Genomic DNA, 12,372 nt, shown 5'->3' with positions numbered 1-12,372 from the left:
ACCTCTTGATGTAGAGGATGATGCTCAATACACTGAACCACACCACCTGGTTCAATGAAAATATTTCTTAAAATAATAATAATAATAATCCAGTCTGAATGTGTTTTTTTCTTTTAATAGACAGGCCTAAACTATTTATATTTACTGTGATTAATAATATGCTTAAACTTCTTCCTACAATTTTATTTGAGTTTCCCACTTATTATACTTTTAATTTGCTTTTTTTCTTCTTCTTCTTTATTGCCTGCTCATCTAGTAACTAAGTTTTCTCTAGGTCACTTTTTTCTTCTATAGTTTTGGAAGCTATACATTCTGTTTCTCTTATTTTGGTGAATAGCTTTCAATGTTTAACATGCATATCAATAATGGACTCTGTCATATTCCAGACCTTTTTTTATTATTAAATTTATTGTGGTGACATTGGTTAATAACATTATATAATTTTTAGGTGTAAAACATTATAATTTGACATATACGTACTCTATTTTATGCTCATCACCCAAAGTCTAGTTTCCTTCCCTTACCACATATTTGACCCCTCTACCCACTTCACCTTTCCTCCCCACTTCTGGTAACTACCATTCTGTTGTCTTATCTACAAGTTTTGTTTTGTTCATTTGTTATTTTTTTGTTTTATATTCCATATGAGTGAAGTTATATGGTTTTTGTCCATTTCCATTTGGCTTTCAAGGCCCTCATGCATCCAGACCCTGCCATTGATTAGCTGGGTAACTAATGACAGGGACACTTCTTTGGGCCCTCGTTTCCCAACACAAAGAGCTTACTGAGCTTACTGACAGACTTGGAGTTAAAGCATACAAAGTGCTGACAAGTGCATAACACAATAGCACAGTACCTACAATTTGGAGTGGTGCCCTAGCTCACAGCAATCTTTCCTCTCACCATTTTAAACATTAACTCTGAACGAAAGTTATCAACAATTCCTTGGTTGTTGTGATTGGCTGAGGCATGGGCACACGAGCCTAGTCTAACTGATTCATCATTCCTTGAGACTTTTAAAATTTGAAGTTTCCTTTATTACTGCAAAGTACTTAAAAAGTGAGTACAGCCCAGCTGGTGTGGCTCACTGGTTGAGTGTTGACCAATGCACAAAGAGGCCACAGGTTTGATTCCAGGTCATGGCACATGCCCAAGTTGTGGGCCTGATCCCCAATAGGGGGCATGCAAGAGGTGGCCAATCGATGTTCCCTCTCATTGATGTTTCTATCTCTCTCCCTCTCCCTTCCTCTAGCTCTAAAATCAATAAAGAAAAATATATATACATAAAAAAAGTGAGTAGAGCCGCTGGCTTTAGTAAGGAAGAATGAAAGTGACATTTAGAAAAGCGGGAGGAAAAATAAGGGTGGGAGAGATATTACTAACATTATTCAAGTTCCTGGCCTTATTGCTTTTGATGATATGGGACTTCTCAATATTACAGATTCCTTTAATATTTGAATACTTTATAATAGGCAGAAATACCTTATAATGAAGATTTTAAAATATTAGAATTTGAATATGAATCTTATTTCACTTTATTGTTTAATTATATAGATTTTTTCCTATATTTCAGAATGATTGTTACCTTCTCCAGCTATGGAAACATAGTTGTAATAATAACATTGAATTTGAATGATCCTGCAGAGTTCTCATTGCCTTTCACATTATTATCTTATTTGATTTGGTGAGATGAGTAGTCCAGGTAACATTAAGCTTAGTTTTTATAAATGGTGAATTTAAGATGGTGCTCAGAGTGGAGAAGGGTGAGAACTGGGCTAGGCACTAACCATCCTCTATTAAGAGAGCTCAGAGATTACTACTGGCAAGGTTGTCAGAGATGGTGCACTAAAAAACATTTTCATTAATTATTGTTAATTATAAAATTTCAGAAGAGCTCTAAAAAGATTCATTAGTGCAATCATAAAACCTATTAAAGTGCATACTCCACAATTTAAATTCATACTCTCAAATGCACTTGTGTTTTCCCAAAAGTTAATCTTAACCATGTTCCTAATCAAGTTCTTGTTATGCTTTAAAATTCTAGAACTTTAACCAAGATGAGAGACTACTGGGGATGAGGCAGGGGAGAGAGAAATGTATTAATTCCTGCCTAGACATCACAGTGCTTAACAGGCTCACATATGAAATGGGTCAATTCTTACACTCCTTCACTAAGAGAACTCTGTATTGGCTATAGCTCATGGGAAATTTTCACTAAGTAGTCTAGTAATATTATCATAACATCTTTGTTTTGGAGATCTCAAATGCTTTTACAACATTAACTCTTTTGGTAAGTAGAGGCTAAGGGACAATTAATACACCTATTTTATCTGCTGCACTTGATGCAGAGAATGATGTACTGAAAATAATGTGAAGTCAGAGCAGTTTGACTTTTTTTGAAACTTCATCCTGATTGTTACTGCCCAGTTATGAGAATCCCTCCACTTAAGTAGAAAACAAAATTTATGATAAGAATGTAATTTTAGATAAGAAATTGTTTCTATAGAATAACTTTGCACTAATATTTTCATTTTTTAGAGGCTAAAAGATAAACTTTTTGTTATAAATACAGCATTGCAATATGACAGTCCTGGCATAGGTCCCTAGTTCTCATGACTGCCATTAGACTCAAATCGATCCTCTTAATAGTCTGTCCCAAGAGACACAATTGATGTAGGGAACAAGGGACTTTTAAAAACCGAGGTTGACGTCACACATTTGTGTCCTAACCATCTGTACCTTTTTTATTAACTAGGGGCTGGAGCCGCCCAGGCGGACAGACACAGGCGCACAACAGTCTTCTCCCACACAAGCCTGGAATGGTAACAGTGTGCGGCTGCCTAAGAAAGAAGAGCCGTTTCAGAGCTGTGGGGTGGCGTGGGGGTGTGTGTAGCAGGGCGAGGGAGTCATTCCTCTTCTACAGCCAAAGATGCTATTTATTGGAAATCCAGCACATCTTTTTTTTTTTTTTTTAAGATTTCTCTCTAGTGGGAGGCAAAACCTTTCAGATGGGAAAGAAGAAAGAAAGAAAGAAAGAAAATCAAGCCTGACAGGGGGACTTTGGAGAGAACCACAGCCTTGCTTCTGATTGGGACGGCGGACAGAGAAAGAAGGCTCGGGCGTCCACAACCTGTTAGGCTGCAAAGATGCTGCTTTCCGCCCGAGTTCCAACATCGGCCACCTCCAACAAGGTGTGCCCTCAGGGAACAACCACCCCCGGGCGTCACCTCTCACCTTTCCGCACCTCCGCCAACCTCCCCAATTCGAGGACTGTGTGTAGGGGAAGGCATTCGTTCTCCTTCGCAATGCAAGATCCGGCTAGTTCATGCTCCCCTGCCCCGCTCCCTTTGGCCCTGCCCGCCGCCCCCGGGAGGGCAGTAGCCTTCGGTGACCACCTCTCACCCCACTCCCTTGGCTCACTCATCTTCCCCAAACCTAGGGGCGCATTCTCACTCTCCTTCCACTTGCGAGTCCGATTTGCACCACTCCCCAAGCCGCTTCCAGGAAGGCGGCAGCCTCCAGGTGCCCGTCGCTCACGCCCCTTCCGGCCTCTCATCCCATTCTTTCGACCTTCCCTGGCTTTGGTGAGCGCCTGCACTCTACCTCCACGTGCAAGCCAGGGGCCATCAACCCACTTCCCGGTACCCCCCAGCTCCAGCCTCGGGCTCCGCCCACTGCTCCCAGGGCGCGCGCCAAGGAGCACCTGGTCGCCCCTCCCCCGGCTCCGCTCCCCGCCCGCTCCCCGCCCCCTCCCCGCCCCGCGCGCGCCCCAGCTCCGCGCCCACCCCTCGCAGCTTCCTCCTCCCCGCCCCCTCCCTCTCCGGGAGGCAGGGGGGTGGCCCGCAGCGAGCGCGGTGGCGTGGCCAATGGGCGCTCGGCTTACTCTGGCCTCTCCCCCGCGCGGCCGCCAATCGCGGCGGGCGGTGGTGGTAATATTGTGGAGTGGAGTTTGGATGCCGCCGCTGCCGCGGGCTGGAACGGCGCGGCGCGGGGGCTGCCAGGGTATTTCGGGAAGGGGGCGTGAGGAGGCGGCGGCAGCGGCGGCGGCTGCGTGTGCAGGCAGCTTAGGGAAAGAGAAAGAAAGGAAGGAAGAGGGCGGGGAGTCCTCAGAGGAGGAGGCGGGACCGGCCGGGATCCTCACCTCTCGGTAGCGGCGGGCGGCTCGGGAGGCGGTGCCGCCCCCTGCCCGCGGACCCCGGAGCGCTGCCGGCCGCCGACCCGCCGACCCCGGGTAGCGGCCGAGGCTACTGGGCGGGAGCGGTGGGCCAGGCGGCGTCGGAGGCGACCGCCATGGCGTTCCTCAAACTCCGTGACCAGGTAGGTGAGGGGCAGCGCGGCGGGATCGCGCCGAGCGGGGAGGAAGGAAGGGGGGGCGGGCGGGCCAGCGGTGTGGGCCGCCTGGGCGCTCTCTCGGCGGGGTGGCTGCGGGAGAGGCCGGGTGCCGCCCCGGAGACCGGCGTGGGGCTGCCTGGCTGGGGGCCGCGGGCGACCCTCCTGTCAGCGAAGCCCGGGCCGGGTGAAGCCCACGTGTCGCTGGGGGGCTCGCCGCGGCGGCGAGAGGGGCGGGTCCCGCGCTCACAGCCTGGGCGTCCGCGGCCAGCGCGCTGCAGGGTTTGCGCCTTCCTGCCAGGTGAGGCTCGGGCCTAACAGGTGGCTTCCCGCTGCCGGGCGGGAGCGGTGCTGGCGGCAATGACCCAGGGTCACGACCTTGCTTGCCTGTTGGCGTCGCCGGATAGTTCGAGCCTCACTCTCTCCGGGTCAGAGGCGGTTGATTTTGCGTATTCAACGTGCAAGTTCCCAGGCTTTTCTTTGACATTTTGTGCACCATCTTGGTTACTTTTCTTCATTTGGGAAGAGCTGGTCAAAGAATATCTGAAGTGTTGAAAAGAGAAGTGACTCTGTTGGACTGAAAAAATATTTTGTGTCTAGCACCGAATTCGTAACTGTATCAGAATGATTTGGACACCTGAAAACATGGAAAGATGGGTAACAAGGCTTTCAGACTAAGCAGAGGTTTCCAAACATTGGTATCTCTCCTTTAAGGAATAAGGAAATTAACGTGAAATTTAACGAGTCGTAATCGACTTATTAGTGCTAAAAAATTATTTTTACTGTTTTTTCTGAACAGAAGGTATTCAACAGATTTGAAGGGAAAGTAACTTGCATGCTTTGGGACATTATTCCGGAAGCTTTTACCCCTTTTGCAAAAACAATGGGGGAAACTTGAAATGTATTTTTAATATTGTCTATGTGAATATTGTACCATAAGTTCTGAATCTAAGTAGTATCATGAATTCTCATTTCATAAGTGAATCTATTTTATATTTAGGCAATCATAAGTGAATTTTATTTTATGCTTAGGCTGCTGACTAAACTTATGTATCATTTGGTATCAGGAAGGTTTTACTGATATCATCAGAACATGATACTTTGAAAAACTTAGTCAAGTTTATACATTGTATTTCAAATTATACGGCTGCATTGTTCAGTATGATCGCTACTAGCCACATGTGGCTTTTAAATAAGAAATTGAGTTTCTCAGTTCTAGTTCCATTTTCAGTGCTCAGGAGCCACATGTGACAATTGACTATGTATTGGACAGCATAGATACAGCATTTCTGATTTATATCATCAGAAAATTCAATGGGACAACACTCAACACTATTAAAGCATAAACCAATTCCTGCTAATTTCTTGCAGTTAACTCACTTAATACTGTTGATGTGTGAAACTCAAGATCTAGATCTAGATTCTTCACTAATCTTTACCAAATCATAATGACACTTTGTTCTTCCATAAGTTATAGTTGAGGCAATACTTGATTTTTGTTTTGTTTCTATCCTATAACACTTTTGAAAAAGTTTGGATTATGTGCATTAGAAATTTGGTGAAATTTTAGGAGAGCATCCCATTTTATTCATTATCAGGTTTAAACCAAATCAGAATTTGTGTTTTCAGTTGGACATAAAATCCATTTGCACCTTTGCATTTGGGTATTTAGGAATTGCAATTATGAAACAATTTTATTATTTTTAAATATTTTTCTTTTATTGATTTTAGAGAGGAAGGGAGAGAGACAGAGAGAAACATCGATGAGAGAGAACATTGATTGGCTGCCTCCTGCACCCCCCCATTCCACTGGGGATTTGGCCCATAGCCTGGGCATGCGCCCTGACTGGGAATCGAACCTGAGACCTCTTGGTGCATGGATCACCGCTCTGCCAGTGAGCCACACCAGCGGGGCTTATGAAGCAATTTTAATGCTACTCCAGTTTTATATAATATCTGTTAATACTCAGTGGTAATGATGATGTGTGAAACGTCACCTGTAAACTTGATGATACTTGGACAACTTAATGAAGTGGCATGGCTCAAAGGGAAATGAACTTTGAGGTTTACCTGTAATTACTAGGTAATGGGCTTATCTGGTCTTTCTTTTGGAACACTTTGAGAAATTAGTTTGTTTTTGTCTAGTTTAAAGGGAATAGCTTTTGGAAGTCATATGTTGATATTTGATTAGCTCTTAGAAGTGATGGTTAGAATAAAATGGAATGCAAATACTATTTTAACATTTCCCATCTATAGGAATAGCACTTCAGCTAGATGAATTTTATTTGGAGGAAAGGAGATCTAGATACGTACACAGAATTATAAAGCTGGAGAATACTTGACACAGCATTTAGCTCAATCCTCATTTATACTTGAGATAGGAAGTAGTAGAATCTACTTTTCTGTGTTATTTCCATATTCACTGTGTGTGTTGTTTTCTTCTAGCTTTGCAAATACAATCTAATACATAGAAGCTATAAGTTGGTAGGGGTTTTTCTTTGTGCTTATAAGCATTGGGGGGGGGAGGTTCTATGTAGCTTAAACATAAAATTTGAGTAAATAAAGCAGTTTATTTTTATACCTAATTAATAATCTGAACTGTTTTCATATCCAATAAATCTGAGTAAGAGTGTCCCTCATTTTGTGCCAACACCTAATATGGGGATAAGAAGGTACTGTACTGCCCGGCTGGTGTGGCTCAGTAGTTGAGCGTTGACCCATGCACCAAGAGGTTGTGGGTTTGATTTCCGGTCAGGGCACATGCCAAATCAAGGTTGTGGGCCAAATTCCCAAGGAGGGGCATGCAGGAGGTGGTCAGTCGAAGTTGTCTCTCATCGATGTTTCCATCTCTCCCTCTCCCTTCCTCTCCAAACAATAAAGAAAAAAAATTTAAGAAAAAGTTACTGTACTATTTTCTATTAGTAAATGAACATAAATTTTAATTGTAAATGAAAATAATTTGTTTTCTGTTTGTAGTAGAAACATAAACCTTTCCCTTTGTTTTTTTTTTCTTCTCATTATTTATATAGTATTTATATAGCATGAATTTGTAACACTTGCAGGGTTTTACTCAGCAGGTGTCACTTTTAAGATTTTTGTTTTTGCATGAAAAAATTTTATTTTTATTTTCCACCTTACTGAGATATTATTGGCATGTAGGTTTATAACATGTAAGTTTAAGGTGTACAACATGATCATTTGACACTTGTATATATTTTGAAATGATTATTGCAATAAGGTCAGTTAACACCTCTGTTCTGTCACATAATTACCACTTTGGTGTGTGTGTGTGTAGATAACATTTAAATACATATAGTATGTAGTATTACATACTGTATGGCCTATTACAGTATGTCACTATGTTATACATTAGACCTCCAGAACTTTTTTATCTAATACCTGGAGAACAATAAAGAGTGATGGAAATCATGGCAAATAGGAACAGGTATGTTAGTTGCTGCTCAGCTCTGGGACACTGTTGCTGTGCCTAGTATTTTTAGAACTCCAGTTTTTTTAGGAAACCAGAATTAGAGATTTTTATGAAAAATCTATTTATAAATGTTGGCAAGTTGGTAGTTTCCATTGACAAAAATTTAAAGCTATGACTTTAAAAAGGGACTAGTAGAGGATCAGTTTGTAACCACCAGGTTAGATCAGTTTGAGGAAACTACAAAAATAAGATTCCTATTAAAAAATAGATTTCTTTGAGATATAACAGCCCAAATGACTATTAAACTTTTAAAAATTGAGATACCATAAAATTCACTCTTTCAAAGTGTACAATTCAGTAGTTTTAGTATATTCACAAATTTGTGTAACCATTAGTAGTATTTAATTCCAGAACATTTTTTTTTTTTTTAATCCTCACCCGAGGACATTTTTTGATATTTTGTTCAGATAGAGTGGGAGGGAGAGAGAGAGAGAGAGAGAGAAACATCGACGTGAAAGCGACACATCGAGTGGTTGCCACCCACACGACCCAACCAGGGCCGGGGACAAACTGCAACCAAGGTATGCGCCCTTTGCGGGAACCGAACCTGGGTCTCTTCAGACCGCAGGCCAATGCTCTAGCCGCTGAGCCAAACCGGCCAGGGCTAATTCCAGAACATTTTTACCACTCCAGAAAGCTATTAACAGTCACTCCTTATTTCCCCTTCCCCATAGGCCCTGGAAGCCACTAATCTTTCTGTCTCTTTGAATTTGCCTATTCTGGATATTGCATATAAATGGAATCATACAATACGTGGTCTTCAGTGTACAACTTATTTCACTTAGCATAATATTTTTAAGGTTCACCATGTTGTAGCATGAATCAGTGGGTAGTAAACTTTTATATTATACTTCTAAGAAAAAAAGGTTTTGATAGTTTTGTGTTTTGTTATTGCTACCTACAGAGTACATATATATAAACTTTTTTTTTATCCTCACCTGAGTACATTTTTCCATTTTTTTGTTCAGATAGAGTGGAAGGGAGAGAGAGGAAGAGAGAGAGAAACATTGATGTGAAAGGGACACATCGATTGGCTGCCACCTGCTTGACCCAACCAGGGCCGGGGACAAACCGCAACCGAGGCACATACCCTTAGCGGGAACCGAACCCGGGTCTCTAGGGACCGCAGGCCGACGCTCTAATTGCTGAGCCAAATGGACCAGGGCCATATATATAATCTTGGATGTTTGCTTCTATTTTCTGGTTTTGTTTTATAACTGGAGTTAAACTTGGTTTGCAGTAGCGCTAAAGGATAATAGCTTTTAGACTTGGATTATTTTTGTGTAGGAGCCATCTTTGTGCTCCTTTCTGGGTTAATGGTCAGTAGGTAAGGATTCTTGGTATGTTGAAGAGTTTGTTTGAACAGGGTTGGCATATATCAATTAGTAGATATTGGATGGGTGAGAATAACTTAACCACTATTTTGGATAGTTAATAAGTTCTTGATCAAGTATTCACCAAGGGTAGAACGTTATTTGACTTTTGATAGGAAAAATAGATGATCCTTGAAAAATCTTATAATTGGGGATACAGAATGTATGAAATGCCAGAAAAACACTGATGCCCAGATATTCAAGTACTATTCTACATTGAGTGCCCCCTTGGTTTGTGTTGGACACTGTAGCGGACACAAGGGTGCAGTTAACCATCTCTGCCCTCAAGAATCTTATTGGCTAGAAAAGGAGAAAAGACAAACATAAATGTCCAGTGACTGAGATATTTTGCATGAAAAGGTTTACAGAGGTTGAAGAAACATTTGGAGCATATTATTTGGAAATGTAACATAGTTAAAAAATGTGTGCCCTATGTATGTTTCCTGATTTAAAACACATTGTTTTTTTTTGAGACCTTGTAAGATACAATGTAGGAAAAAACATGGAAAGCGCCTTGAGATACAAGTAATATGCTTCAGAATTCACAAAGGATCAGATGATCTGATTGTAGGTAGAAGGCAATCCTTCATGGCAAGGGAGGCATTTTAGGTTCATAGGAAGGATTTGTTGAAAGCAAACCATTGTGCAGAAAAGCAACAAGAGGGAGCTATGAAGGCAAGCTAGAAAGAGAGGATGGTATATCTCTGGTGGGATAGTGAGGCGATAGACCTCATTGGTGTGTGTATTTGGAAAGGATAGGAGTTAGATTAGCAAAATTAACAGTGACTACATTATGAAGTACTTTGAATACAAGGCTAAGAAGTTTGGACTTGATTTGTAGGTGATGAGAAGTCGTAACTGGGCTTTCTTAAGCTAGGGTCTTTGAAAGGCATCAGGTCTAATGTGCATATGTGTACTTTTCTCAAGAGAGTCTATAACTTTTTTAGATTTTCTTCGGGGCCCATGACACCCAAAAGTTAAATAACTACTATAGGTTTTAGAATAGTAGATTATAAAAGACAAACGGGGACACTCAAGATCAGTTAGGTGACTACTGCTGTAATTCAGAACATATGTAAAACATTTTAGTACAAACTGAGTACATTAAGTACTAAACAAAAGTTTGAATGGAAATTAATACATCTTTATTTTTATTTTATTTTTTAATCCTCACCCAAGGATATTTTTCCATTTTTGTTCAGATGGCGGCGGGTGGGGGGTGGGGTGGGAGAGAAACATATACTGGTTGCCTCCCCAATGACCCAATGACCCCAACCATTGCCGGGGACAAACTGCAACTGAGGCACATGCTCTTGGTGGGAATCAAACCCATGACTCATTGGTCCATGGGCTGACGCTCTAACCACTGAGCAAACAGGCCAGGGCGGAAATGAATACATCTTTAAAGGATCCTCATAGCTATATTAATGGCTCGCTTGTGTGTAAAGTTAAGAGTGTCTTATATTCATGTGACAATTGACAGTTTTTTTGTTGCATAGTTATGCGAGGGTAAATTAAACATGAAATTTAATTGAACATTGGTTATGGTAGTAAAAAAAGAGCAGATAATCCATGTACTTAGATTTGGGTCACTTTAGGATTCCCTGCATTTTATGTTATTTCATTTTTATTTTTCTAATCAAGTATAAAATTTATATTCAGTGACTGCACTCTGCCTGAGCTGAAGTGAGATGCTCCTAGAAAATATTCTGTGCCTGAAGAAAATAATTTAGAATTTATTCTTTTTGTTCTGGATATTGAATCTCATGGACAGTTCACATCAATCACACAACAATACTTCTAATTTAAAGCAAAATTAATGAAATCTCCAGTTACTTAAACCAATGATTTAATGTGTTATACATTATATACATTGTATACAGTGTTTTAATGTGTTATATACATTATATACAGTGATTAAAGTTCTCAAGTACTTTAGATTTAATTTTCACTCCTACTCCCCAGCCCCAGTTCTCATACTATTAGGTGATTTGTCCACCTGCTTTATAGGATACTGATTTTTAAAAAAAAGTTACCAGCATTCTTTATGTATATACTGATTGAAATACAAAACAAAGTCTGGATAAAAGTGCTGCCTCCACAACTTTAGTGGAAGTTTACTTTTGTCTAGTAAGTTTAAGTTCAAATTCTTCATTAATGATGGTTTACCATTTAAATTTATTTGTATAAACTTAAAGTTGTATCTTTTCCACTCTTAAGAATATAAAATCACAGATAATGTGCAGCAAAGGACAATTAAAAAAGGTAAATTGGGAAGTAGTTGCTTCTGAAACAAATACTTGTTCCAGAAACCTAGATGAGAATTATGGCTGTTACTACAGTTGAGTACCACAGTTAACTTTATTTTCTGTTATCTAAGTTATCCGCGCCCCCCCTCCCCAAACTTTTTTTATTTATTTTTTATCCTCACCCGAGGACATTTTTCCCTTATCAGTTATGTGACTTGCAAAAAATTTCTCCCATTTTGTAGATTGTCTTTCTACTTTCATGCTGGTATTTTTTGAAGCACAAAAGCTTTTAATTATTAGTGACTCCTGGGGTTTTAACTATAGGGCCTAGGTGGATAGGGCATGCTAGAAGGAGAAGCAAGTTTGAGGCTAAGATGAATTCAGTTCTGGTTATATTAAGGTCCTAAAGGGACATTTAAAGAAGTGTTATAGTAAGCAGTTAAATGTGAGGCTGGGCTCAGAGAAAAGTGTTTTTAGTGGTAATTGCAGTGAATGAGGTCAGTCAAGGAATGAGAACAACTCATGGCCAAGGAAATGATAATGGAGAATATGAAATGAGTGGAGGAAAGGAAGCCTGGGAAGAAGCTACCAGAATTAGGAAGAGAGCCATGAGAGACTATCACAGGCCAAGGAGTGAAGAATTTCCCAAGTTGCACCTGTGTTGTCTGTCTTAGGCAAAAAGAATCAATTTTTTCATCACCTTTTAGATTTCTTTTTATCCAGCATATTGTTGTTATTTTTTTATCCTCACCTGAGGACATTTTTCCATTTCTTGCTCAGACTGAGTGGGAGGGAGAGAGAGGAAGAGAGAGAGAGAAACATCGATGTGAAAGGGACACATTGAGTGGCCGCCACCTGCACGACCAACCAGGGCTGGGGACAAACTGCAACCAAGGTATGCGCCCCCAGCGGGAACCGAACTCTGGTCTCT

General features: G+C 41.1%; 1 protein-coding gene across 1 annotated transcript in view; it reads left to right on the top strand.

Moving 5' to 3' along the window:
• Positions 1–4,233: 4,233 nt before the first annotated feature.
• ANKRD28 (ankyrin repeat domain 28) overlaps positions 4,234–12,372 on the top strand; it is a 172,177-nt gene continuing 164,038 nt past the window's right edge. The window contains exon 1 of the mRNA XM_036266213.1: positions 4,234–4,317. The gene's annotated coding sequence lies outside the window, so the exon portion shown is untranslated. The remainder of the gene's footprint in view (positions 4,318–12,372) is intronic.

This window comes from Molossus molossus, unplaced genomic scaffold (assembly GCF_014108415.1).
Source record: "Molossus molossus isolate mMolMol1 unplaced genomic scaffold, mMolMol1.p scaffold_m16_p_18, whole genome shotgun sequence".
Taxonomy (NCBI): domain Eukaryota; kingdom Metazoa; phylum Chordata; class Mammalia; order Chiroptera; family Molossidae; genus Molossus; species Molossus molossus.
The sequence above is the reverse complement of the archived record's forward strand: the minus strand, read 5'-3'. Positions and strand labels throughout refer to the sequence as shown.